The 26,115-nt window shown below is 40.5% G+C and overlaps 1 protein-coding gene across 5 annotated transcripts in view; it reads left to right on the top strand.

Annotated features, from left to right (window-relative positions):
* Positions 1 to 26,115, top strand: part of frs2a (fibroblast growth factor receptor substrate 2a) — a 119,821-nt gene that overhangs the window by 18,011 nt on the left and 75,695 nt on the right. Inside the window, exon 1 of one of the 5 annotated variants that reach the window (XM_063057695.1) lies at positions 870 to 962. The exons of 3 other annotated variants lie outside the window; for them this stretch is intronic. The gene's annotated coding sequence lies outside the window, so the exon portion shown is untranslated. Of the gene's footprint in view, positions 1 to 869; positions 963 to 22,786; positions 23,507 to 26,115 lie in introns of those variants that run through there. One more of the 5 variants, XM_063057694.1, reaches the window with a different exon arrangement.

Below are 26,115 nucleotides of genomic sequence, written 5' to 3' on the forward strand. Positions count from 1 at the left end.
CTGTGACCTCCTGTATTAGGGTGAGATGCTTTGCTGAGCACCAATGCTCCATCTGCCATTAAAAGTGGGATCTCCTGGTAGCCACCCATTTCAATTCTACTTCCCATTCCCATTCCGACATGTCAGTCCATGGCCTCCACTACTACCACAATGAGATCTCACTTAGGTTGGAGGAGAAACACCTTATATTCTACCTGGGTAGCTTCCAAACTGATTGCATGAACAACAATTTCTTGAACTTCCGGTAATTGCCCTTCCCCAACTTTCTCCATTCCTGTTTCCCTCTCTCACCTTATCTCCTTACCTGCCCATCATCTCCCTCTGCTGTTCCTCCTCCTTCACTTTCTTCCATGGTCTTCTGTCCTCTCCTATCAAATTCCCCCTCCTCTAACCCTGTATCTCTTTCACCAATCAACTTGCTAGCTCTTTACTTCACCCCCTCCCCAGTTACAGTTTCACCTATCACCTACCATCTTGTGCTTTTTCATTCTCTCACCCCCACCTTCTTACTTTGACTTCTCTTTCTTTCCAGTCCCGCTGAAGGGTCTTGGCCTGAAGCGCCAACTGTTTATTCTTTTCCATAGATGCTTCTTGGCCTGCTGAGTTCCTCCAGCATTTTGTGTGTGTTGCTTCATTTTGCCTTTTATTAACTTGTTTAAAGTTCATTTATGTAGTTCCATTTATCACTTTGAAAATCATTGCAGAGTATGGTGGTTAAATGGTTAAGGACTTGTGAAGCAGAAGACATGATGTTATAGATGCATTCAACTTAAACCAATTGAGTTCTTCCTTTGCTGGTTCACTGGATTGCTTGTCATCCAAAATGTCAAAATTTGGCTATAACCCAAGAGCTAGAGAAGAATGTAAGCTTTTATGTATTGAAAATATTTAGCCGTGCTACTGGGAAGGAATAAGTAAAACTCTTGTGTCTGTGAACTTACTTCAACTCTTTAAGCAAAGAGGTAATTCTGTTTATAACATGAGAGGTTGCGGAGGGGTGGGGGAAGTGGACATGAATGTATTCCTCTGATCTCAAATGAAGTTAACTGCACCCCTCCCCCCCCACCACCCCACCACATTCCCAGCTTCAGCATGAATGCTAATGTTCCAGCTAAAATGTTAGTTCACTGAAGCAAACTAAATATCAGTGTATATATTTATATACAAATTATTGCAGAATTGATTTTTGAGGCACCTTGGCTGTACCAACTCGTAGAATAAACAGTATCTCACCAGGTACAGTGAATTCCAGGCATTCTTTTCGATAGTTGAAAGGTCGTCGTTATAACTTGCTACAGCCTTGGGTATTCAGGGGGACTTCTAAAGGCATTGCTTTGAATTTTGTTACCTGGGTGCCCCCAATTTTAAACTTTAAGAACGAGGAACTTAGATTTAAAAAGTTGCTTGTTAAACAGCTATTGTCGTCTGATTTTGATATTATAAGTAAATAGGTTGCTTCCATTGAGTCAAAAAATTAGAATGGTTAAACTAACAGAGGTCTAGTCTTACTACTTTTAGTTTACAACTTGCTTTGATTTAAGTATTGTTAAAACTGTTCTTTCTGTCTTGTTGTAATGTACTTAATTGTTTGTTCTATCCTTCCAATGTTTTTTTCAGCAAATGAGGAGCTTTATATTTTTAACCGACTGATTCATTTTTGAGAATGGCGTAATCTGTGGCCAGTAGTGTGTTGCTAGTTCATCCCACTCTTGAGAAAAGTAGACTGTCCCTGCTTGTTTAAGCATGTTAATTAAACAGTTTTTTTTCTGGTTAAGAATAAATGTACTGGTAGAAAGTTGTTTACTTCAGCTGACCTATTTCCCACTATCTGTTTTTTACCAAGTTAGAAATGGTTTAAAAGCAAGACCACATGACATAAGAGCAGAATTGAGACATTTGGCCCATCAAGTCAGCTCCACCAAAGATTTTGTTCAGAGATTGCTTGATTTTTAAACGTATTCTAAATTTAGAAAATGGACAGCATGTAACTGTAGCTGGTGTCAAGCAAGAATGGCATATGGTTACCTTCCTTACCTGTCTTTGCAGGTGCTGGTATTGGTTGAATTCAGTCTCTCTTGCTTATGGACGGCACAGTAGCGTAGTGGTTAGCACAATGCTTTACAGTACTAGCAACTTGGGTTCAATTCCTGTCGCTGCCTAAAGGAGCTTGTACGTTCTCTCTGTGACTGGGTGGGTTTCCTCCGGGTGTTCCACTTTCCTCCCAAAGTCCAAGGACTTATCAGTTAGTGGGTTAATTGGTCATTATAAAATGTCCCTTGATTAGGCTAGGACTAAACTGGGGGATTGCTGGGTGGCACGGCTTGAAGGGCTGAAATGTCCTATTTCGCACTGTATTTCAATAAATAAATGAATCAGGAAGTTCCAGATTCAAATCCCATGCCACGTAAAGATGAGCAAACCAAGGTCCTCATTGCTGCATTAAGTGTATTGACTTTCAACTGATCAATATTTATCCCTACCTCAACAGTAATGAAACAGCTGACTAGATTATTATCATTTTGTCTTGTTAGAGTTTAATGCTTCCAATATTCAATTGTGATTATATTCAAGAAATGCTTTAGTGCCAATTAAGTATATTTGAAGTATGGAGTGAACTAGCAACTCAGCACTGACCACTGCTTATACCATTCTCAAAATAAATTAGTTGGTGAAGAAATAACGTAACAAATTTGCAGAAAAAATCTTTACAAGGATAGAAAACTCATCTTTAAAGAAGATCAAGCAATTAAGTGTTATGTGTGAGGGTAAAAAGAACAAGTCTCTCATCTAGTACAAGTAATATGCAGATAGAGGCAACTTAAGGTTCGTTCATTTTCAGCACAGTATAAATATTTTCATAGCCTCTTTATGTAATCCATCTCTTGAGTAATTGAAATGCACACACTACTCCAAATGTGGCCTAACAGAAGTTTTATACAGCTGCAATATGACTTTTCAACTTCTAAGTTCAATGCTCTGACTGACGAAGATGAGCTCGAAAAATGCTGCTTTACCATTATTCTATCCACCTGTTCCCACTTTCAGGGAGCTATAGAAATGCATCCTCAGATTCCTCTGTACATCAGTGCTTTTATGGGTTTTATCATTTACTGTATGGTTTCTTCTTGTATTTGACCTTCCAAAATGCATCACCTCACATTCTGCAAAGCCACGACCGACGAAGACAGCCAGCCGTATATTAATTAGGTCAGTCCACTTTTGTATAGGTAGCACATTGGGATCTGTTGCATCTGCCTGTTTTATCCAAGAGAAAGCAATCCTACTGACTATGCGTTCTTGTGGGGTGGCACGATAGTGTAGTGGTTAGCACAACGCTTTACAGCTTAGGCAAACAGGGTTCAATTCCTGCCGCTGCCTGTAAAGAGATTTGCATTCTCCCCCTGACCACGTGGGTTTCCTCCAGGTGCTCAGGTTTCATCCCACAGTCCAAAGACCTACCAGTTGGCAGGTTAATTGGTCATTGTAATTGTCTCGTGATTAGGCTAGAATTAAACCAGGGGATTGCTGGGTGACGTGGCTCAAAGGTCTGGAAGGGCCTATTCTGTTTTGTATCTCAATAAAAAAAAATTAATAATATAACACTCCCTTGAAAGTCCTTGAGGCTCTTTTTATTATTAATATGTATCTCTGGCACTGGATGTGTAATTTAAAGCTGAACAGAAGTGGGTCATTTGATTTTGTATTAAAATTATGTTTAAATCTAATCGAAATTTAGATTCGTGCGAAAAGGTGTGTGAGAAGTAAGAGAGAGATTTCTAGAACAAATTTATAAGTATGGATGCTATTGATCTTCCTTTGTACCTGGACCTATTGAATCAATTGCAGTCACTGCTTGAAATCACTGCAAAAGTAATAAATAGTCTGTTTTCTTTGATTTGAATGCTCAGAATCTACGTTGTACAGATAGAAAGATCTCATGGCAATCTCAAATGGATGTTATGCTATTATTTCATTCGGCGCAATCAGGAAAATGAGTTGGACAGATTTCCTTGTAGAAGTAAATGTAGGTTACTTTCAGTTATGAGTAAGTAATTCAAGTGTTTGCTTGTCCGATAATTCGTAAACAGCTTAATTAAGCGGCATATTTATATAGTATGGATCATTGGAGAACACCATGTTTTACTGATATTTACTGCATTTATGTCCAATGAAATTGGTAATATTTGAAATAATGCCCTGAATAGCTAAGGCTACAAAGGCTGATAGATAATCTGAATTGTAGATGCTCTGTACATTTTGTATTCATGAGCTACTAGGAATCCAGCACTCCTGTAAGGGGGGACTATCACTTTAACCTGACTTGTCTGTTTATGAAGGATACTTAAGGAAGTGAACTAAATTTTTTTGTATTATCACAAACTATCTCTTTAAGTGTATTTTTGAAAATGTATTCTTTAATTTATTTTTGCTATTATTAAATATGAAGTTTATGAAAAGATATGTTTAGGGTTAGAAATTAAAACACTGCATAAAACAGAAACCTGAGATAAAAATGGAAGAGACGGAAGAAATCCGCTTGTCATGCAGCATCTGTGGAAAGAGAAGCAGTTAATGTTTCATGTCATTTACCTTCATCGGAACTGGGAACAAGGAAGTTAGTACTGTAACAAGTTAAGTCCGACATGTTGGTAAACGGCCTCCTCTTGTCCCCTCATCCTTCTTTTCTCATGTGGTCCACTTTCCTCTCCTATCAGATTCTTTCCCCAGACTTTCACCTTTCACATCCACCTGGTTTCACCTATCACCTTCTAGCTAGCCTCCTTCCCCTCCCCCCACCTTTTTATTCTGGCAACTTCCCCCTTCTCTGTCCTGAAGAAGGGTCTCATCCCGAAATGTTGACTGTTTATTCATTTCCATAGATGCTGCCTGACCTGCTGAGTTTCTCCAGCATTTTGTGTATGTTGCTTTGGATTTCCATCATTTAAACTTTCTCGTGTTTCTGATTAACAAGTTTACTCTGTTTCTCTTTATACAGATGCTGTTTGAGCTGCTGGGTGTTTTTAGCATTATTTGAGTATTTTGTTGTTTTGGGCAATCTATAAGTTAAAATCGGCTTTATTTGTCAAATGTACTTCCAAACATACAGTGGATCATTTGCATCAAATCAGCAAGGATTGTTGTCCCACCTCTGGCACCAACATAATGTGCCTGCAACTCACTAACCCTAACTGTACATCTTTCCAGTGTAAGAAGAATCCAGGGCCCTCAAAGAAAACCCACACAATCACAGGGAGAACGTACAAATGTCTTATAGACAGCGGTGAAATTGAACCTGGGTTGCTGGTGCTGTCATTTTAGTATGCTAAGCTCTACACTACTGTGCCACACCACAGTAGCTATATCAATTCTGCATCCTCTGGAAAGATTCTTTCTCACTTTCTAATATTCAAGTTAGGTACTTGTATCAGTTCATGCATCAGTAACTGGAAATTTACACATTGAATGCATTATTTAAATCACAAATGAAGATAAATGAAGTGAATTTTTAAGGAAGATTTAAACATAAAACTTGTTTGTACCCAATTGTGTAGATCAAAGTTGGGCAAAGGTAATGAGAGACGGGGGAAAGTTAAGATATATATCCCAAGATGGAGCTAGTGTCAATTCTTGTATGTATAGTGTAAGCTCATCTTGGCCAATATGCTACAATTAGACATAATGCTCCTAAGTTTGCCAGGGTGAACTCATTTGGAAGTTTTTAGTTCTAATTGCTCTTTTTTTGCTTTCTGCTTGAAGCTATATACTCGCTAGATTTCTTTACTTGTGATATCTGGTGCGGTGATAATCTGGGAATGCTATGTCTTATTAGTCACTTGGTATAGTAGAGAAGAGCATCAACAATAGAATTTTATCCCAACAGTAGATAACCTATTTGGGTTTGGAGAGGAGTTGGGGAGAAAGGGAATGAACGAGATTTGGTTGAAAATGATCCACAAACAGATTATATTGAAAAGGACTGTTGAGACTGAGATTGATACTGATACTATCTGTGAGAACAAATTATAACTCAGCGCCTATCAGAATTTAAGTGTTAATTTTCTCAGGACAAATGTCATTTCAGTGTAATGTAATTTACTGCCAACAGCTCATCATGACTTGTGGCAGTAATGAATTACTGGGAGTTGAAGCTAGAACTTTGCAAGATATAAAATAATTTATTGAAAGACTTGAAAATGCTCAAGCACCAGGGTGTTCCCAGTTTATGGCTGGAGTGGTTTTGAGTGACCTTTTTGAAAGGGTCACAGTAAAATGTTATAAAAATATAAAAATTACAATGAAATATCAACTGTGTTCAATTACCTGTTTAAAAAGTCTGTGCTGTTTGGTGAGTAAAAATATATTCCTCTGGTTAATTGGCAATCAGCAGCACAAAATTTCCATTCCTTCTTTCCTTGCATTCCTTGTATGCCATCTGACGTGGTAAATGCGGGCTCACTCTTAAGTTTTAAGAATAAATTGGATAGGTACATGGATGGGAGAGGTCTGGACTGGATGCAGGTCAATGGGAGTAGCGGAATAATGTTTCAGCACAGACTAGAAGGGCCGAATTGCCTGTTTTCTGTGCTGTAGGGTTCTATGGTTCTTTATGATAAATAATATTTAAAGCAACCTCAATGTATTAATTCATTTCAATTTTTCAGAATTCTAGGTTCAGATCATAACGTTCTATATTCTACAAGTATACTCAGTTATAGACAATAGAACAGCGAATACAACTTGCATTTTGCTTTTACTATGGTATATGTCCAGAAATGTTTCACAGAAAGTTCAGATGTTGATAAGAATAGGAAATGATTGAAAGCATGAAGTAGTATGGAGCAGTAACATGTCTGAGTGTTTGCTTGGGGGGTTGTCGAAGGGAAATGCTGAGAATCCCCAGGCTGTATTACCAATAGCAGACCACCACACATCAGGGATCAAGAATGAGAAGGTTTTGAGCAGACTGGCAAGATACTGAAAAAGGATCTAGTGCTTTCTTGGCGTATATCATAAATAAACTCTTCTTGGGCTTCCAACTGGGTACAGGTATCAATTATAACCGATGTTTCGAGGACAAATTCTGCCATCTTCATCAGGGATGATGCCTAGTCATGTTTACTCCAGTGGTATTTATTGAATGCAATGTTCTGCTATTGCCGATTTCTCTGGGTAACCCAAACTGATACACTTCCTGTGCTCCTTGATGTGGGTTTCCACTTTGCGTCCTGTCTGGCCATTGCATTTACAGTGGCCATAGGATTGACTTAGACAGTACAAAACTACTGTGCCACACCAATGGCTTTTGGGACTGCCTAGTAAAGGAAGCCATTGCAATAAACTGGAAGAACATAGTTTTAACAGAGCCAAAGGATCTCACTCTAAGTAAGAAGTGGAATTTGATTGTAAGCAAGGTGGGACAGCGGAAAACTAATTGGATGAGGACTAACCAATCAGGTGGGGTGGATTACGGGAGTGTGGAAGAAAATTAAAAAGAAAATTAAATTTTGTTGTCAAGCTTAACTAGCTAAGTATTGCTCAAGACTTGGGTCATGAGGGTGACAAGATAAGGTGCAAACGCTGCCTTGCTTGTGCAAGCTAACAATAGCTAGAAATAGATCATGCCAGTTGTAAGGTATTGTTAACCTTTTTCGGAGATTGTCTAGCAAATATAGGAATTGACTGGAGACGTGCATTCCTAATTTTGTGTATCGCGTGGTAGACTTGCTGATACTTAGTAAGTGCTTCTTGAAGCTGCTGACTAATTATGGTTAGCTGTTGGCTATTGCACAAAAGTTACTGTATAAATTTGAGATGTAACCTGACATTGGCGGAGACGTAAGACAACAGCTCCCCGAGATCACGTATTAAAGGGTTAACCTTGTATCGAGGTCAGTGTCTTTATTTCTGTTCCCTAAAGAGTAAGGTCCCTCAAAGGTAAGTGCAGTAGAATATGATAAATCAGGGTAAGTTCTTTGACAGGAGGTATAAAGGACTGGTGAAGGGGGGAGAAGATGGCGCAACGACAGCACGCGCAGCCACTTCGGTGATGAATATCTGTTATCTATCAGGTAGGGGACCATGCACAATTCTGATTTGATGGAGACAGACGTGAGAGCACAGCGGAACATCTGGAAAACTTCTGAAATGCCTGCTTTGCTGCCGCTGCTACTGTGTGGTAACCGGAATCTCCGGAGCTGAAGGCCCCAAAATCCTCGGCTTTGTGTGTTTCAGCGGCCGGGGTGAGGTCGAAGGCGCTCGGCAGAGAATGGTGCTCGGGAGGCTGTATCGGAGAGGCTGGTCGGAAGCTTGGAGTTTTTGGACGGATGGACTCAGGGTCCGCTGGGGTCGACTGCTTCCAAGGTAATCAGCAAGTTGACGGTGCCCGGAGGTTTATGGCAGGGAGTTTCTCCCTTTTGCCGCCTGCCATCGGGGACTTGGGAGTCAATCGACTTGGGACTTTGAGACTTTTTTTTACTGTGCTCATGGTCTGTTCTTTATCAAATTATGGTATTGCTTTGCACTGCTGTAACTATATGTTATAATTATGTGGTTCTGTCAGTGTTAGTCTTTGGTCTGTCTGGTTTTCTGTGATATCACTCCGGAGAAACATTGTATCATTTCTTAATGCATGTATGCATTTCTAAATGACAATAAAAGAGGACTGAGTGTTCTCATAATCTAAATACCACAGGATTAGACATGCCTCAGCATCATCTCTGATGAAGATGGTAGAGTTTATCATTGAAATGCCAGTTATAATTGATATCTTTACCCGGCTGGAAGCCTGAGAGGAATTTATTTGATGCAGCCAAAAGTTGGTGATAGCCAACCATCTCAAGAAATCATATTTGTTTCACAACTTGCTGTAAAAGTAGAATACTTGCATCAATCAATCTTACTTTTAAGAAGGAAACCACAATATAGCTTCTTTTCCCAACAAATTGATGGCTTCTAGCTGTACCAGACTTTCTTTGCGAATGCCACTGAGCTTTGGGGCAAATATTAATGTATTAAAACTGTGAAAATGCTGGTTGGTCTGAATCTTAAGAGTTGCAATTTCATTTCATGTAATCTGGAATGCCATTCTGCAAAAGTATTATAGTAATATTGATGGGCAGCACTGACTAAGGTAAATGATTTATTCCTTGTATACAACCAGAATCTGGTTTGTAGGCATTTATTTTCTCATGGTGTGAGGGCATCACAGGATTTTTAAAAATTATTTAGAGATACAGAATGGAGCAAGCCCTTCCATCCCTAACAGCTTTTGGCTGAAAGGAAGTTAAGAGTTCACCACATTTATGGACTTACAGATGTATAAGAATTATATTTGAGTATTGCAGCATTCCAGGAGTTGCATGGTCACAGTTGGTGAGATTGATTTTTAATTCCAGATGTTTTTCCATTAAATTTAAACTCTTCATGGTGCTATTTGAACTTTTGTGTCTCTGGGTCAATGGTCCAGAATACTGACTGCTAGTCCTTTCTTTACTAGTAAATGTTCATGGGTTGTGGAGTGCTTTGAAAATAAGTAATATGATGACATGTAAATGTGAGACGCTCTTCAGAAATTGTAAACTAGGATCTCTGAAATAACAAATTTAATAAAATAAGAAATGCTGGTAGTAGGCAGGTCATTCTGCATATGTGAAGAGAAAAGAACAGTTAACATTTCACATCATCAGCCATTTCTGAGATGTTTGTTAGTGTGACATTGGGAATAGTTTATTTTGAGCTCTCTGCCATCTGATTTCTGAATGAACATCAAATCCATGAAGACTACCTCATTACTTTTTTATTTCTATTTTTGCACTAATTACCTAAGTTAGTATATATACTTTTTTTTCCTTCTGTTATGTATTGCGCAGTACTGTTGCTGCAAATACAACAAATTTCACATCATGTGCTGGTGATATTAAATCTGATTCTGATTATGCCCAGTGTGTTCAAGGCAAGTCTGACTAAACAGTTGGTGACAGTTATATAAGATGGTAGCTTTTAATGTTGATTATATACTGAGTATTTGAATTCATTGTGGCAGTTCTCTTTCTGAAACATATGTTTTTTTTTCTCTGAGCTAAGAATTTTTTAAGTTTATAGCTCCCTTTTAAAATCTGAACCACCATGCATTCCTCAAATGACACAAAAGCAGCCATTAAATGAGGCAGAAAGAAATTGAGAAAAATGTAGCAATCACAATGAAGAGTACCAGAAAATGAGCCAGATAAATTCTGTGTGTCCCAATGGATTTCATTGGCATAGCTGAACTGCCTGAAAACCAGTGAAAGTTTCTACTGTTTGGAGTGCATAAAGACAAGTCTTTCAAGGCTTGGTCTTCATTTTAAAATTTTTGAACTGGTAACTGGAGTTACAAAGGGTATAATGCCTCCTTGGTACTAGGATGAAAGATGTCACGAAATAGAAAAATACCTAGGAATTAAGGGAGAGAAGCCAAAAATCTATGTAGGTGCAAATGTCATTTGAGTGTTTGAGAAAGATGTTTGAGGAGGACTACAATAAATGGAAATGACAACCTCTAGTTCAGTTTCTGTACCCTTTTCAAGTGTAGCTTCAGTTCAATTATTGTACACATCTCAAGTGTCATCTTAAGGATTCAAGCTTAGTTTTATGGATTTAGGAATTTAACATGCACTAGCATTCCAGTGGGAAGGAAATGATTTTTTTTTTAAGCATTATATCAAAACTTGCCCAATGGCCATCACTTTATTTTGGGTGAGTGAAGAAGAAATCCATTCCACTATTCAAAGGGTAGTAGTCTCTTGAAAGTTTTACACAAGTGTGTGAAGTTACCATAACTAGAGAGAAGGTTCTTGGGAAACTGAAAGATCTGAAGGTAGATAAGTCACCTGGACCAGATGGTGTACACCCCTGAGTTCTGAAAGAGGTGGCTGAAGAGATTGTGGAGGCATTAGTAATGATCTTTCAAGAACCACTAGATTCTGGAATGGTTCCAGAAGTCTGGAAAATTGCAAATGTCACTCCACTCTTCAAGAACGGAGAGAGGCAGAAGGAAGGAAACTATAGGCCAATTAGTCTGACCTCAGTGGTTGGGAAGATATTGAAGTCAATTATTAAGGATGAGGTCTCAGGGTACTTGGAGGCACATGATAAAATAGGCCATAGTCAGCATGGTTTCCTTGTGAAAATCTTGTCTGATAATTCTCTTGGGATCCTTTGAAGAAATAACGAGGAGGATAGACAAAGGAGATCCAGTGGATGTTGTGTACTTGGATTTTCAGAAGGCCTTTGACAAGGTTCCACACATGAGGCTGCTTAACAAACTATGAGCCTATGGTATTACAAGAAAGATTCTAGCATGGATAAGGCAGTGGCTGATTGGCAGGAGGCAAAGCGTGGGAATAAAGAGAGCATTTTCTGATTGGCTGCCAGTGACTAGTGGTGTTCCACTGGTGTCTGTGTTGGTACCGATTCTTTTTACGTTATATGCCAATGATTTGGATGATGGATTTGACGGCATTGTTGCAAAGTTTGCAGATGAAATGAAGATAGCTGGCGGGGCAGGTAGTTTTGAGGAAGTAGAGAGACTACAGAAGGACTTAGATAGATTGGGAGAAAGGGCAAAGAAATGATAGATGGAATATAGTCTTGGGAAGTGTAGAAGAAATGAAAGTGTAGACTATTTTCTAAATGGAGAGAAAATGTAATGAACTGACTTGGGAGTCCTTGTGCAGGATTCTCTAAAACTTAATTTGCATGTTGAGACTGTAGTGAGGAAGGCAAATGCAGTGTTAGCATTCACTCAAGAGGACTCGGATATAAAAGCACTGATGTAATATTGAGACTTTATAAGTCACTGGTGAGGCCTCACTTGGTGTATTGTGACACTCACAACACACTGGAGGAACTCAGCAGGTCGGGCAGCATCCGTGGAAACGATCAGTCAACGTTTCGGGCCGGAACCCTTCGTCAGGACTGTAGGGGGAAGGGGCAGAGGCCCTATAAAGAAGGTGGGGGGGAGGGTGGGAAGGGGAAGGCTGGTAGGTTCCAGGTGAAAAACCAGTAAAGGGAAAGATAAAGGGGTGGGAGAGGGGAAGCAGGGAGGTGATAGGCAGGAAAGGTGAAGAAGGAATGGGGGTAAACACAATGGGTAGTAGAAGGGACAGAGTGAAATAAGGATAGGGGAAGGGAGGGGGAGGGAATTACCAGAAGTTAGAGAATTCTATGTTCATACCAAGGAGCCCCTATTTCACTGTGCCCCCTCCCCCAGCTGCCTATCACCTCCCTCATGGTTCTGCCTCCTTCTACTACCCATTGTGTTTTCTCCTATTCCTTCTTCACCTTTCAGCACATCTTTTCTAAGATAAGGGGCCCAAAACTGCTCACAATACACCAACACAAAATACTCTGCAGATGCTGGGGTCAAAGCAACACTCACAACACGCTGGAGGAACTCAGCAGGTCGGGCAGCATCCGTAGAAACGATCAGTCGACGTTTTGGGCTAGAACCCTTCGTCAGGACTGAAGAGGGAAGGGGCAGAAGCCCTATAAAGGAGGGTGGGAAGGAGTAGGATCCAGGTGAAAAACCAGTAAGGGGAAAGATAAAGGGGTGGGAGAGGGGAAGCAGGGAGGTGATAGGCAGGAAAGGTAAAGAAGGAATAGGAGAAAACACAATGGGTAGTAGAAGGAGGCAGAACCATGAGGGAGGTGATAGGCAGCTGGGGGAGGGGGCAGAGTGAAATAGGGGCCCCTTGGTATGAACATAGAATTCTCCAACTTCTGGTAATTCCCTCCCGCTGCCTTCCCCTATCCTTATTTCACTCTGCCTCCTTCTACTACCCATTGTGTTTTCTCCTATTCCTTCTTCACCTTTCCTGCCTATCACCTCCCTGCTTCCCCTCCCCCACCCCTTTATCTTTCCCCTTACTGATTTTTCACCTGGATCCTACCAGCCTTCTTCCCACCCTCCCCCACCCTTCTTTATAGGGCTTCTGCCCCTTCCCTCTTCAGTCCTGATGAAGGGTTCTGGCCCAAAACGTTGACTGATCATTTCCACGGATGCTGCCCGACCTGCTGAGTTCCTCCAGCGTGTTGTGAGTGTTGCTTTGACCCCAGCATCTGCAGAGTATTTTGTGTTGGTGTATTGTGAGCAGTTTTGGGCCCCTTATCTTAGAAAAGATGTACTGAAACTAGATAGGGTTCAAGGAGGTTCATGAAAATGATTCCAGGATTGATTGGCTTGTTATATGAAGAGCATTTGATGGCTCTGGGCCTGTATTTACTGGAATTCAGAAGAATGAGAGTTGACCTCATTGAGACCTATCAAATGGTGAAAGGCATTGATAGAGTGGATGGTGGGAGAGCGTTAAGACCAGAGGGCACAGCCTCAGAATAGAGAGGCATCCTTTTAGAATGGAGATGAAGAATTTCTTTAGCCAGCGAGTGGTGAACCTGTGGAATTCTTTGCCTTAGGCAGCTATGGAGGTCAAGTCTTTATGCATATTTAAGGCAGAGGTTGATAGATTCTTGATTGGTCAGGCCATGAAGGGACATGGGAAGAAGACAGGAGATTAGGGCTGAGAGGAAAATTGGATCAGAATTGATGAAATGGTGGAGCAGATTTGATGGGCCGAATGGCCTAATTCTGCCCCTATATCTAATGGGTTTATGGCTGAGTAGCCCACTCCTAATTCTAATTTATATTATTTGTTTTTGTGATGAACTTATTACTGTGGTGTATGCTTTTCAAGGATTAGATGACCTTATGAACTCATTTGGCTTAATGAAAGACTTTACTGGAGAGTATTGACTGTTTGCTCATGTAAACTATTAGAAAGGCCTTGTGCTTATAATAGTTCTTATTAAAGGCCCTAGTCAAAGGATTTTTTAATTTCTAAAAAATTTTCTATGATTACTTAATGGGAAATATTGAAATACAATCACAAGTTTTATGGTCTGGGAACTTACTAACTTGTGACCTTTTCTCAAAATAAATTCTGCATTGTACAGTTCTTAACTCTGCTGGCAATCTGTGGTAAATAGAACAGATTTACTGTCAGCACTGTGCAGACCCTTTGGCCCACGATGTTGTGCTAACCTTTAACCTACTCTGACATCAATCTAACCCTTTCCTCTCACATAGCTCCATTTCTTTTCACCCACTTGCCTATAAGTGTCTCTTAAATGTCCCTAAAGTATCTGCCTCTACACCACCTGTGATAGTGTGTTCTATGCACCTCCCCCACCCTCTGTGTAGAGAAACCTTCCTCTGACATCTCTTCTATAATTTCCTCCATCTCTTTCAAATTTTGCTCCCTTATTAACTGCTCTGGGGAAAAAGTCTCTGACTGTCCATTCCGTCAATGCTTCTTGTTCACCTCTATCAAGTTACCTCTCATCCTCTTTCACTCCAAAGAGCAAAGCCCTAGCTCACTCAAACTATCCTCATAAGGCATTCTCTTCAATCCAGGTAACATCCTGGTAAATCTCCTCTGCACACTCTCTGAAGCTTCCACAGCCTTCCTATAATGAGGGCACCAGAACTGCACCCAATAATCATAAGTGTGGTCTAACCAGAATATTATAGAGCCTCAACATCATCTTGTGGCTCTTAAATTCAGTCCCTTGACTAATGAAGGCCAGTACACCATGTGCCTTCGTTACCACCCTACCAACTTGTGCAGCAACTTTGAGGAATCTGTGGACATGGACTCCATGATCCTCCAGTTCCCCCCCCCCCCGCCACCCCATTGCTAAGAATCTTAACATTAGCCCTGTACTCTGTCTTCAAATTTAAACTCCTGAAGTAAATCACTTCACACTTTTCTGGGTGAACTCCATATGCCACTTTTCGGCCCAGCTGTGCATCCTAAAATGGCCCGTTGTAACTGTGACAACTTTCTATACTATCTACAATGCCACCAATCTTTGTGTAATCTGCAAACTTGCTAACCCACTATCCCACTTCCTCAACCAAGTCATTTATAAAATTACAGAGCAAGAGTCCCAGAAGTCTTCTGGTCACTGACTGCCAGGCAAAATTTGCTCCATCTACTTCTGTGGGCAAACCAATTCTGAATCCATGCAGCCTGGTTTCCCTGGATTCCTCGCCTCCTGATTTTCTGAATGAGCCTACAATGGGGGACCTTGTCAAACTCCTTACTAAAATGCATATACACTGCATCCTCTGCTCTATCTTCATCAATTTGTTTTGCCACATCCTCGAATAATTCAACCAGGCTCATGAGGCACAACCTGCCCCTCAAATCCATGCTTATCAGACGATGCTTCTCCAAATGCTTGTAAATCTTGTCTCTAAGTACAGTGGTATGCAAAAGTTTGGATACCCCTAGTCAAAATTTCTGTTACTGTGAATAGTTAAGTGAGTAGAAGATGAACTGATCTCCAAAAGTCATAAAGTTAAAGATGAAATATTCTTTTCAACATTTTAAGCAAGATTAGTGTATTACTTTTGTACAATTTTAGAGTGGAAAAAAAGGAAAGGAGCACCATGCAAAAGTTTGGGCACCCCAAGAGATTTGAGCTCTCAGATAACTTCTACCAAGGTCTCAGACCTTAATTAGCTTGTTAGGGCTATGGCTTGTTCACAGTCATCGTTAGGAAAGGCCAGGTGATGCAAATTTCAAAGGTTTATAAATACCCTGACTCCTCAAACCGTGTCCCAACAATCAGCAGCCGTGGGCTTCTCTAAACGACTGCCTAGCACTCTGAAAATTAAAATAAATGATGCCCACAGAGCAGGAGAAGGCTATAAGAAGATAGCAAAGCGTTTTCAGGTAGCCGTTTCCTCAGTTCATAATGTCATTAAGAAATGGCAGTTAACAGGAACGGTGGAGGTCAAGTTGAGATCTGGAAGACCAAGAAAACTTTCCGAGAGAACTGCTCGTAGGGTTGCTAGAAAGGCAAATCAAAACCCCCGTTTGACTGCAAAAGACCTTCAGAAAGATTTAGCAGACTCTGGAGTGGTGGCGCACTGTTCTACTGTGCAGCAACACCTGCACAAATATGACCTTCATGGAAGAGTCATCAGAAGAAAACCTTTCCTGCGTCCTCACCACAAAATTCAGCGTCAGAAGTTTGCAGAGGAACATCTAAACAAGCTTGATGCATTTTGGAAACAAATCCTGTGGACTGGTGAAGTTAAAATAGAACATTTTGGCCGTAATGAGCAAAAGTATGTTTGGAGAAAAAAGGGTGCAGAATTTCATGAAAAGAACACTTCTCCAACTGTTGAGCACGGAGGTGGATCGATCATGCTTTGGGCTCGTGTTGCAGCCAGTGGCACGGGGAACATTTCACTGGTAGAGGGAAGAATGAATTCAGTTAAATACCAGCAAATTCTGGAGGCAAACATCACACCGTCTGTAAAAAAAAAAGTGTTGAAGATGAAAAGAGGATGGCTTCTACAACAGGGTAATGATCCTAAACACACCTCAAAATCCACAATGGACTACCTCAAGAGGGGCAAGCTGAAGGTTTTGTCATGGCCCTCACAGTCCCCTGACCCAAACATCGTTGGAAATCTGTGGATAGACCTCAAAAGAGCAGTGCATGCAAGATGGCCCAAGAATCTCACAGAACTAGAAGCCTTTTGCAAGGAAGAATGGGCGAAAATCCCCCAAACAAGAATTGAAAGACTCTTAGCTGGCTACAGAAAGCGTTTACAAACTCTGATACTTGCCAAAGGGGGTGTTACTAAGTACTGACTATGCAGGGTGCCCAAACTTTTACTTCAGACCCTTTTCCCTTTTTGTTATTTTGAAACTGTAAAAGATGGAAATAAAAAAAGTTTTCTTGCTTAAAATATTAAAGAAATGTGTCATCTTTAACTGTATGCCTTTTGGAAATTTTTATATTTTACTTGCTTAGTTATTCACAGTAACAGAAATTTTGACCAGGGGTGCCCAAACTTTTGTATGCCACTGTATATGTAGGGCAGAATGAAATGAATGACTTTTTGCTTCCTCTGAATCTCGTGCTTCTGTGGGTGGGGGAGGGGGGAGGTGGAGGAGCAGGCCAGGTATGTATGTTAATGCCATTTAGTAGGCATGTTTCCTTAAGACGACCCATTCTAATATGCTGAAGCCAGGGTAAAAACTGAAGCTGATAGTCTTTTAAGATGTTGAACATTATCGTGTGTGTTGCACATCTTTTTACGTTGAATAATGTAGCATCTACATTTAGGGCTGCATTTCAGTAGCCTTGCCTGTATAGATTGTACAACCAGGGTCTTCCAATTGGGGGGAAAAAAAGGGGGGGTAAAAAACCAGGTCATTTAATCAGGAAATGATGATTGAGGTATATTTGTTGAGTCCGTTAAAAGTCTGAAGACTGTTTGAGAAAATAAAATAAATGGCTTTGTTGCTTAATGAAAAATTAGCTTTATTAGAATAAGGTAGGATGAGAATTCTCAATAATAAAAGCCTGAGAGAAAGATGGTACGGAATTTACACCGATTATCAAAACAGGAAAGTACAGAGGACCCACGGACCACAGTACTGTTGACTAAAATAGAATTGAGAAAGAAGACAAAATTTAAGTGAAGGCAGGGAAGAAGAACGCAGATTGGAGTTGGGCAAGATCTTTCTCCTGTATGGGAGTACAAGAGACAGGTTGGGGAGAAAAAAATCACCAGTATGGGAACATTATCAAATATTGACAGACTTGGGCATTTTAGTCTGTTTACTGTTTTGAAGAAAAATTTGTTCAAAACAGGAAATTGATCTTCATAGTTGAGTTATGGGAGTTGAAGTTGAGGTCAGAGAACAGTCACCAATTTGGTGATGAACTAATAATGAAGAAAATGAGATAATATGTCATAAACCTAGTCCAAACAAATTTTCCACAATTTCGCTTCAATTTTGAGCTAAATTAAATGTTCTCTTTTTATCGATTTCTTTTTATAGATCTTTTCTCTATCAGTTTTAGGCTAAATAAGTGCAACAGCAAAGTGTTTGAAAATTACCAAGAATCAAACATTATGTTTTTTAAAAAAAGTTTCTTGAAGGCAGTTATATTAAATTTAATGCCAGCCACTGTTTAAAATACACTTACGTGAAGCTTCCCTCCAAAAGTAATTTAAAAAATCACATGCAGTGACCATTCCTGCTACACCCAAGTGTTAATTTTCCTTAAATTTAAGTGTCTTTGTTAGATCTTTTACAGTTTTACAAATTGCCCCCCAAATGGATTGTAATTTTCATCCTGCATTAGGAAGAATCAGAATCAGGTTTAATATCGCTGGCATATGTCATGAAATTTGTTAAGTTTACATCAGGAGCACAATGAAATATATGATAAATAAATGTGGAGAAAAAACTGTCTATTAAAGAGTTAAGATAAAATAGGTAGTGCAAAAAAACAAAACAAAAGTAGTGAGATAGTGTTCATGAGTTCAATATCCATTTAGAAATTGGTTGGCAGAGTGGAAGAAGCTGTTCCTGAATCGTTGAGTGTGTGCCTTCAGGCTTCTGTACCTCCTTTTCGATGGTAACAATGAGAAGAGGGCATATCCTGGGTGGTGATGGATGCTGCCTTCCTAAGGCATTGCTCCTTGAAGGTGTCTTGGATACTGTGGAGACTAGTACCCATGATGGAGCTGACTAATTTTAACAAGTTTCTGCAACTTACTTTGATCTCGTACAGTAGCCCCCCCCCCCACCACCACCGCCATGCCACATGCCAGACGGTGATGCAGCCAGTCAGAATGCTCTCCATGGTATATCTGTAGAAATTTTCAGGTGTTTTAGTTAACAAACCAAATCTCCTCAAACTCCTAATGAAATGTGGCCTCTGTCTTGCCTTCTTTATAGCTACATAAATATATTGTGTCCATGTTCAGTCCTTAGAGATATTGACGCCCAGGAACTTGAAATTGCTCACTCTCTCCCCTTCTGATCCCTCTATGAGAATGAACGTGGTATGGATAGAGTGAAGGATTAAGGGTGAAGAGTTTGAGCCTGTGACACTGAGGAGGTTACAATCTGGATATTCTGTAGTGTGACTCATCTGTGACTTCCAAAAATTTTCCTAAGTCTGCAAGACAACCAAAGAATATCCTGGATGTATTTACCTCAATGAAAGCTCTAGAAACATGGAAGCGCAGCGTTATACAGAAGTCCAATAAGTAGTTTGTTGGGAGCAGGTTAGATCTTCAGAGATCTTGACACCCAGGAACTTGAAATTGCTCATTATCCTCACTTCTGATCCCTCTGATGGTTAGTTCATGATCCCTTGGCTACCCTATCTGAAGCCCACAGTTAGCTCTTTAGTCTCACTGATGTTGAGTGCAAGGTTGTTGCTCTGACAAGACTCAACTAGCTGGATATATCTTGCTCCTGGATGCCCTCTCATCTCCATCTGAGATTCTAACAACAATGTATATTTAGGCAAATTTATAGATGGCATTGAGCTGTGCATAGCCACACAGTCTCGGGTATAGAGAGAGTAGAGCAGTGTGCTAATTACACATCCCTGAGGTGCACCAGTGTTGATTGTCAGTGAGGAGGAGTTATTAATATCAATCCGCACAGATTGTGGTCTATCGGTTAGGAAGCTGAGGATTCATTTGCAGAGGGGGATGCAGAGACCCAGGTTCCCTAGCTTATCGATCAGGACTATATGAATGATGGTGTTAAACGCTGAGCTGTAGTCAATGAGCAGCATCCTGGCATAGGTGTTTGTATTGTCCAGGTGATCTAAAGCCATATGAAGAGCCATTGAGATTGCATCTGCTGTAGTGATTGTGGTGACAGGTGAATTGAAATGGGTCCAGGTCCTTGCTGAGGCAGTTGTTCCTTCTGGCCATGATCAACCTCTCAAAGCATTTCATCACTGTAGATGTGAGTGCTACTGGGAGATAGTCATTCAGGCAGCTCACACTACTCTTCTTGGGCACTTGTATAACTGTTGCCCTTTTGAAGCAGGTGGGACCTTCTGACTGTAGCAGTGAGAGGTTGAATACTCCCGCCAGCTGGTTGGCACAAGCTTTCAGTGCCTTACCAGCTACTCCCTTGGGGCTTGCCACCTTACAAGGGTTCACCGTCCTGAAAGACAGCCTGACATTGGCCTCCGAGATTATAGGGTCACAGGGTGCAGCAAGGATCTTCTCCCTTTCAGAGCAGGCATGAAGGGCATTGAGCTCATCTGGTAGAGAAGCACCGCTTTCATTCATGCTATTAGGTTTCGCTTTGTAGGAAGTACTGCTACCACAAAACAACAAATTCCATGGCATTGCCATTGATATTAAACTTGATTCTGATCAACTCTTTATCTGTGATGCTACATTTCCAAAAAAAAAGCCGGACAAGCTGTTTATGGCAAGTTAATTCTTACTAATGTTGGTTTCTGTTCTGTAAATCTAAGCTTAATTTTGCTCTGGGGTCTCTTGCAAAAACAAGAGAAAAGAAAATGTAATATTTTGTACAAATGTCCTTTATTTGAGATTGCCAACATCTGTAGTTTTTAACTTTTCATAAGGAACAATATTTTTTGTTTTTTAAAAAGTGGATAATTTGTGACAGTAAATAAAATCTAAAAAAAAATATAATCTTTTTAGGCAACACAGTAGCTCATTCGTAAGGCCAGTGATGTTGTGGGGATGGAACTGGACTCTCTGACAGTGGTGTCTGAAAAGAGGATGCTGTCCAAGTTGCATGCCATCTTGGTCAGTGTCTCCCATCCACTACATAATGTACTGGTTGGGCACAGGAGTACATTCAGCCAGAAACTCATTCCACCGAGATGCAACACAGAGCGTCATAGGAAGTCATTCCTGCCTGTGGCCATCAAACTTTACAACTCCTCCCTTGGAGGGTCAGACATCCTGAGCCAATAGGCTGGTCCTGGATTTATTTCATAATTTACTGGCATAATTTACATATTACTATTTAACTATTTATGGTTCTATTACTATTTATTATTTATGGAGCAACTGTAACGAAAACCAATTTCCGCCGGGATTAATAAAGTATGACTATGACTAACTAATGGAGCTTCTGCCTCACAGTGCCAGAGACTCGAGTTCAATCCTCACCTTGGGTGCTGTCTCTGCAAAGTTTGCAAAGTTCATTAACCCGCTGACCGTATAGGTTTCCTCCAGGCTGCTCCATTTTCTTCCCACACACCAGAGAGGCGTGATTTGTTAGGTTAATAGGCTGCTGCAAATTGCTGCATATGTGTAGGTGGGTGGTGGAATCTGCAGGAGTTGATAGGTGTTGAGAAGAATATCAAATGGATATAATTATAAATGATAGTAAAAATGGTTACAATTAGTAAATGGGCACTTGATGGTCAGTACAGACTTGGGGCTGTTTCTGTGTTGTATCTGTTTTTGATATTTTTTGCCATGGAATGTGGAATTATGCTGTACCTTCATTCAAAGAGTTGGAACAGCCAGATGATGACACACTATCCTTGTTGTTTATTTATTTTCAGCCCTTCGAACCGTGCCACCCAGCAATCCCCTGGTTTAATCCTAGCCTATTCACAGGACAATTTACAATGACCAATTAACCAGTACGTCTTTGGACCGTGGGAGGAAACCAGAGCACTCGGAGGAAATCCACGCGGTGCTGGGAGAATGTGCAACCTTCTTATAGGCAGCGGCAGAAATTGAAACCTGGTTGCTGGTACCGTAGAGCGTTGTGCTGACCATTACGCTACTGTGCTGACCCAGCAGGTGCTTCATACTTGAGCTGTGCATGCTCTTGCATTGACCACGTCAAAAATCCTTAAAGCCTTGGCTAAGTACTATTTTAAATCCAGAGTGTACAGAGTGCTGTCTTCTGCAGAATAAGTTGGTTGCAATACCTCCAACAAAAAAAAACTGCAGGTGTTGGAAATCAATCTGCAAAGCAATGATAGAGTTGGAAGTGCTCAGCACGTCAGATGGTATCTGTGGAAAAACAGACATCAGTCAGTCGGTGTTCTAGGTCTCAACAGTTGGCTTTCAAACTTTTTAATGTGAATGTGACTTGTTTCACTCAGTGTGAGTTGCTTCACTCTGATTTATACTGTCTTGAAACTATGTATTCATGTGGCATATTAACTACTTTAACCTGAAATTAGTTAATAAGTAATTTTAAGAATAAATTTGCATTCCAATTTAAATGATGTTTGGTAGAAAAGCTTGGTGAAATGTAGTCATAGTCGTACTTTATTGATCCCGGGGGAAATTGGTTTTCGCTACAGTTGCACCATAAATAATTGAATAGTAATAAAATCGTAAGTAGTTAAATAGTAATATATAAATTATGGCTGGAAATAAGTCCAGGACCAGCCTATCGGCTCAGGGTGTCTGACCCTCCAAGGGAGGAGTTGTAAAGTTTGATGGCCACAGGCAGGAATGACTTCCTATGACACTCTGTGTTGCATCTCGGTGGAATGAGTCTCTGGCTGAATGTACTCCTGTGCCCAACCAGTAAACCACTGTTTACATTCAGTATAACTGCATATCATAAAGGTCAGAATAAGTTATGGTCAGTGAGATAGAAGTGTGTGACACAGTAAAGTGAACTTACTAATGCACCAGGTATTCTGATGGTCACACAGTATAAAATATACATAACTATATATGGCGTTGGAACATTTACTGATACTGTGAGCTACCCCTACAACATCCTTGGGTTGTGTTGTTGGTGCAAATGACACATTTCATTGTGTGTTTCAATGTACGTGTGATAAGCGAATCTGAGTCTAAAATAGGAACGGTGTACTAAACGCAACCGCATCACGATACATGTTTATTTATTTAGAGATACAGTAGGTCTTTCCAGCCCTTCGAGCCTCGCTGCCCAGCAGCTTGCGACAACCTTCGATTTAACCCTAACCTAATCATGGGACAATGTACAATGACCAATTAACCTACTAAGTGGTACATCTTTAGATTGTGGGAGGACTATTACACTATTACAGTGGCGCACTATTACAAAGATCGATTCCTCCTTGGTTTTAAGTAATTTGAAGGAGCACTGAATCCGAAATGATAATTTTAGATCCTTTTTAAAATTAGTCTAACATAAAAAAATTATTCTTGTGTTCTAGGAATTATACCTGAAATGTTGAGACTTGTTGTTGGCGAGCCTTATCCTCATGTTATCACTACATTCTCTTCAAGGGAACAAACACTTTTCATTTCATTCCTGCTTTAACAGTCAGTCTGGGGAGACAGTTTCCAATGGCGAAGTAGGCTTTGGGATTTTTATACACCGGACCATAGAATGCAAGTACCAGTTCACTGGATTGCATAAATGAAATTGGCTCACATCCAGTGAAATCATACAGCCACATTGGTTTCTGGAACTGAGGCTCGTTTACAGAGGGAGACCTAGGCGTCTGCAGTCATCTACGCTTCAGTAGTACGAATGTGTCGTCTTTTATACCTTTTTTTTGAAAGGCAACAGGGCTGTAGTTTGTCTTGCTGAAAGTGCTCAAATGCTGACACAGTTGGAATTCATTTTTAGCAATGTGGAAGGTTCTGGATACCCTGGCAGCTGCTCCATGAGAGGTTAGTTTGAGAGCGTGCTTCACCATGAGGAACAGGCCGAGAATGTGCTTTGCCAACAATCACAAATTCTGACAACTTTTTTTTCTTAACAGTTCAAATCCAAGCTAAACAAAACTGCATGCAGAATCTGTGTAGCAGGGCACTATGTCTGACCCAAGGTTTAAGGAAATGCGGCCTTTTCCTTTGGGTGTCACTTGTGACCCAGTCTCAGTGTAAACCAGGCCCCCGTCTCTACTTTGAATAAAAGTGACGTGGGAGCTGAAGTAAACTCTTGGCCTTGTTTGAAGTGATATAAAAGTTCAGATGGTAGCATAGACAGCTTTAAAAGACCAGCTGGTCATAATAGGAGTGCTTGGTTGCTAAGGTTACCAAGGCTGTTAGGGAAGAATGCAGCCAAGAGGGCAAGCTCTTGATGTGTGAGTTGAAGGAAGGAATTTGGTGTGATCATGCATCAGCCCTTCTAATCACACACTCAAAGGGGGTTGTGTGGGTGTGATGCAGAAACTACAGTGGGGCTTGTGTGCGTGTGGTTATGGTATTCTCCCCCCTCTCAAATGGATCAGCAGGCCGACAGCACACTTTCTTTATAAGTTGGGTTTTACTCACTGCCGCCAGATTGTCGTAAGTGGGCTGTGTAATTTTGAGTAGTCTTCTCCTAGTGACTGATTGGCAACATTCAGCCATTTGATTACAGAACCAGCAGTGCTCCTTCATTACAAAATGCATCTAATGTTTATCTCCCATCGTATTCTGCGATTTTATGATATTACCACACTACGAATAGGCCTATTTATCTTTTAAATGATTGTTACAAATGAGGTCTAATGAGCTGGTGTCATGCCTAATTAGTCACTAGCTTCATGGACAAATGATTTGGAGGTCTCAAATGAGTTGTCATCAAGGTGAAGACAAAGAATAGAACATGCACCCAGGTTGTTGCAGCTCAGTGGATGCTGATATATATTTTAACTGTTTTTGATAAATAAATTTTGTAAAAATATCCCGAGTTTCAATGTGTGTAGGAAATTGAAGAATCTTGATGTGACAGACATTGGAGTGTCCTGTCCATCTCCTCAGTAAATCGTGTGTTACTGTTTAAATCATGTACTACTGTTCATGCATGGTTTTGGGCTATGTGGCTGAAGCATATTGCTGTGCCGGGGTCCGGGTTCCAGAATGAGGCACTACCCGGTGCTTGGCCAATTTAAGTGCCGGTCCAGATGGACGGGAAAGCCCGAGTGTCAGGACTGGAGGTGAGGGTTGGGCTGCTTTTGCTCACTCTCCTGCAATGTCCATTCTGCTCTCTGCAGTGCCAAGGATGTGTACCGTTCTGGCAGGTGTCTTCTCCATGAGTTTTGCAGTGTTTTTGCCCCACTAATATGTTGAACTGAGATCGAGCCTACTCTGGCTGCTCTGGGAGTAGATCTAAGGACTCAGTCCGGTTTGGAATGCTGTCATTTGCTCCTATTGTTTGAATGGTGTGTGTGTTTTTCCCCTCTTTCTCAGCGCAGTGGTTATGTTTTTTTCAATTGGGTTCTTAGTGTTTCTTGCTTTATGGCTGCCTGTAAGCAAACAAAGTTTAAGGTGTATAATTTATACATTCTTTGATAGTAAATGTACTTTGAATCATTGAATCTTAAGAAGCACCTTTTCTATTCTTGACAGCTAGTAGTGTAATCAGAGCCTGAGTAACGTGTTACCTTTGTGTCAGCAAAGAAAGGTGCAGTTGAAATTAGTGATAAATGTGGGCGATTGTGGAACCATACCCACAAGAATTTTGGCCTTGAACATCAGAGATAAAACCACACTGTCACATGATTCACATTTCTGAAGTTAAGTGCAGTCTTCATCATGAAGTGGTCTGTGATACAGCATGTGGCCATACCAATAATTAACAAATCTTGGATTGGCAGAATAAGGGGGTGTTTACTGCTAAGAATAAACTGTAGCATAATCACAGATTGATTATTTGGAAGCAGTGTGGTTCTTTTCCAGAGGAAAATTATTCTACAGTTCCCATGCAGCCCTTTTCTCTATAACAGTTTAGAAGTTGGAAAAACCAAAAGGTGGGGTGAAAAAGCTACCCAAAATATTTAAAAATAATCCAGTAGTGTTGCTGGATTTGGAACTCCATCACTCTGAAGCTGTATATTTCTGTTATGTCACAATACTCAACCCTGCCTCAATAAATATGTGACTTGTTATTTCTTTGGCATTGGATAAATGACTACGTCTTACCAAGTTCTCATCAGTTTGATCATCTTCCCAGACCAGTGACATGTCACATGAGCTGCAGGCAGAAGTGCCATCCATAAATATACCAGCACAGAAACAGGCGCTTTGATGAGGCAGGTCCTCACTGGCCAAGTGAATCCTATTTTATTTCCCCTCTTTCTTAACATCTCCCTCCAGATTTTACCACATCCCTTGTTGATCTGGAAGAATGCTATCCCTGAAATTGTGGGATAGCACAATTGATTGTACTTGGCAAATTATTAAATGAAACAAACTTTGCTCCTGTGTTGTGTAAGTCTAGCCATTACTACCAGTAGTCTATGTATGTATAACCCAGGAACACTTGCTCTCTTAAAATTTTGAAAACATCATAG

Source organism: Mobula hypostoma, chromosome 9, assembly GCF_963921235.1.
Source record: "Mobula hypostoma chromosome 9, sMobHyp1.1, whole genome shotgun sequence".
In the NCBI taxonomy this organism is placed as follows: domain Eukaryota; kingdom Metazoa; phylum Chordata; class Chondrichthyes; order Myliobatiformes; family Myliobatidae; genus Mobula; species Mobula hypostoma.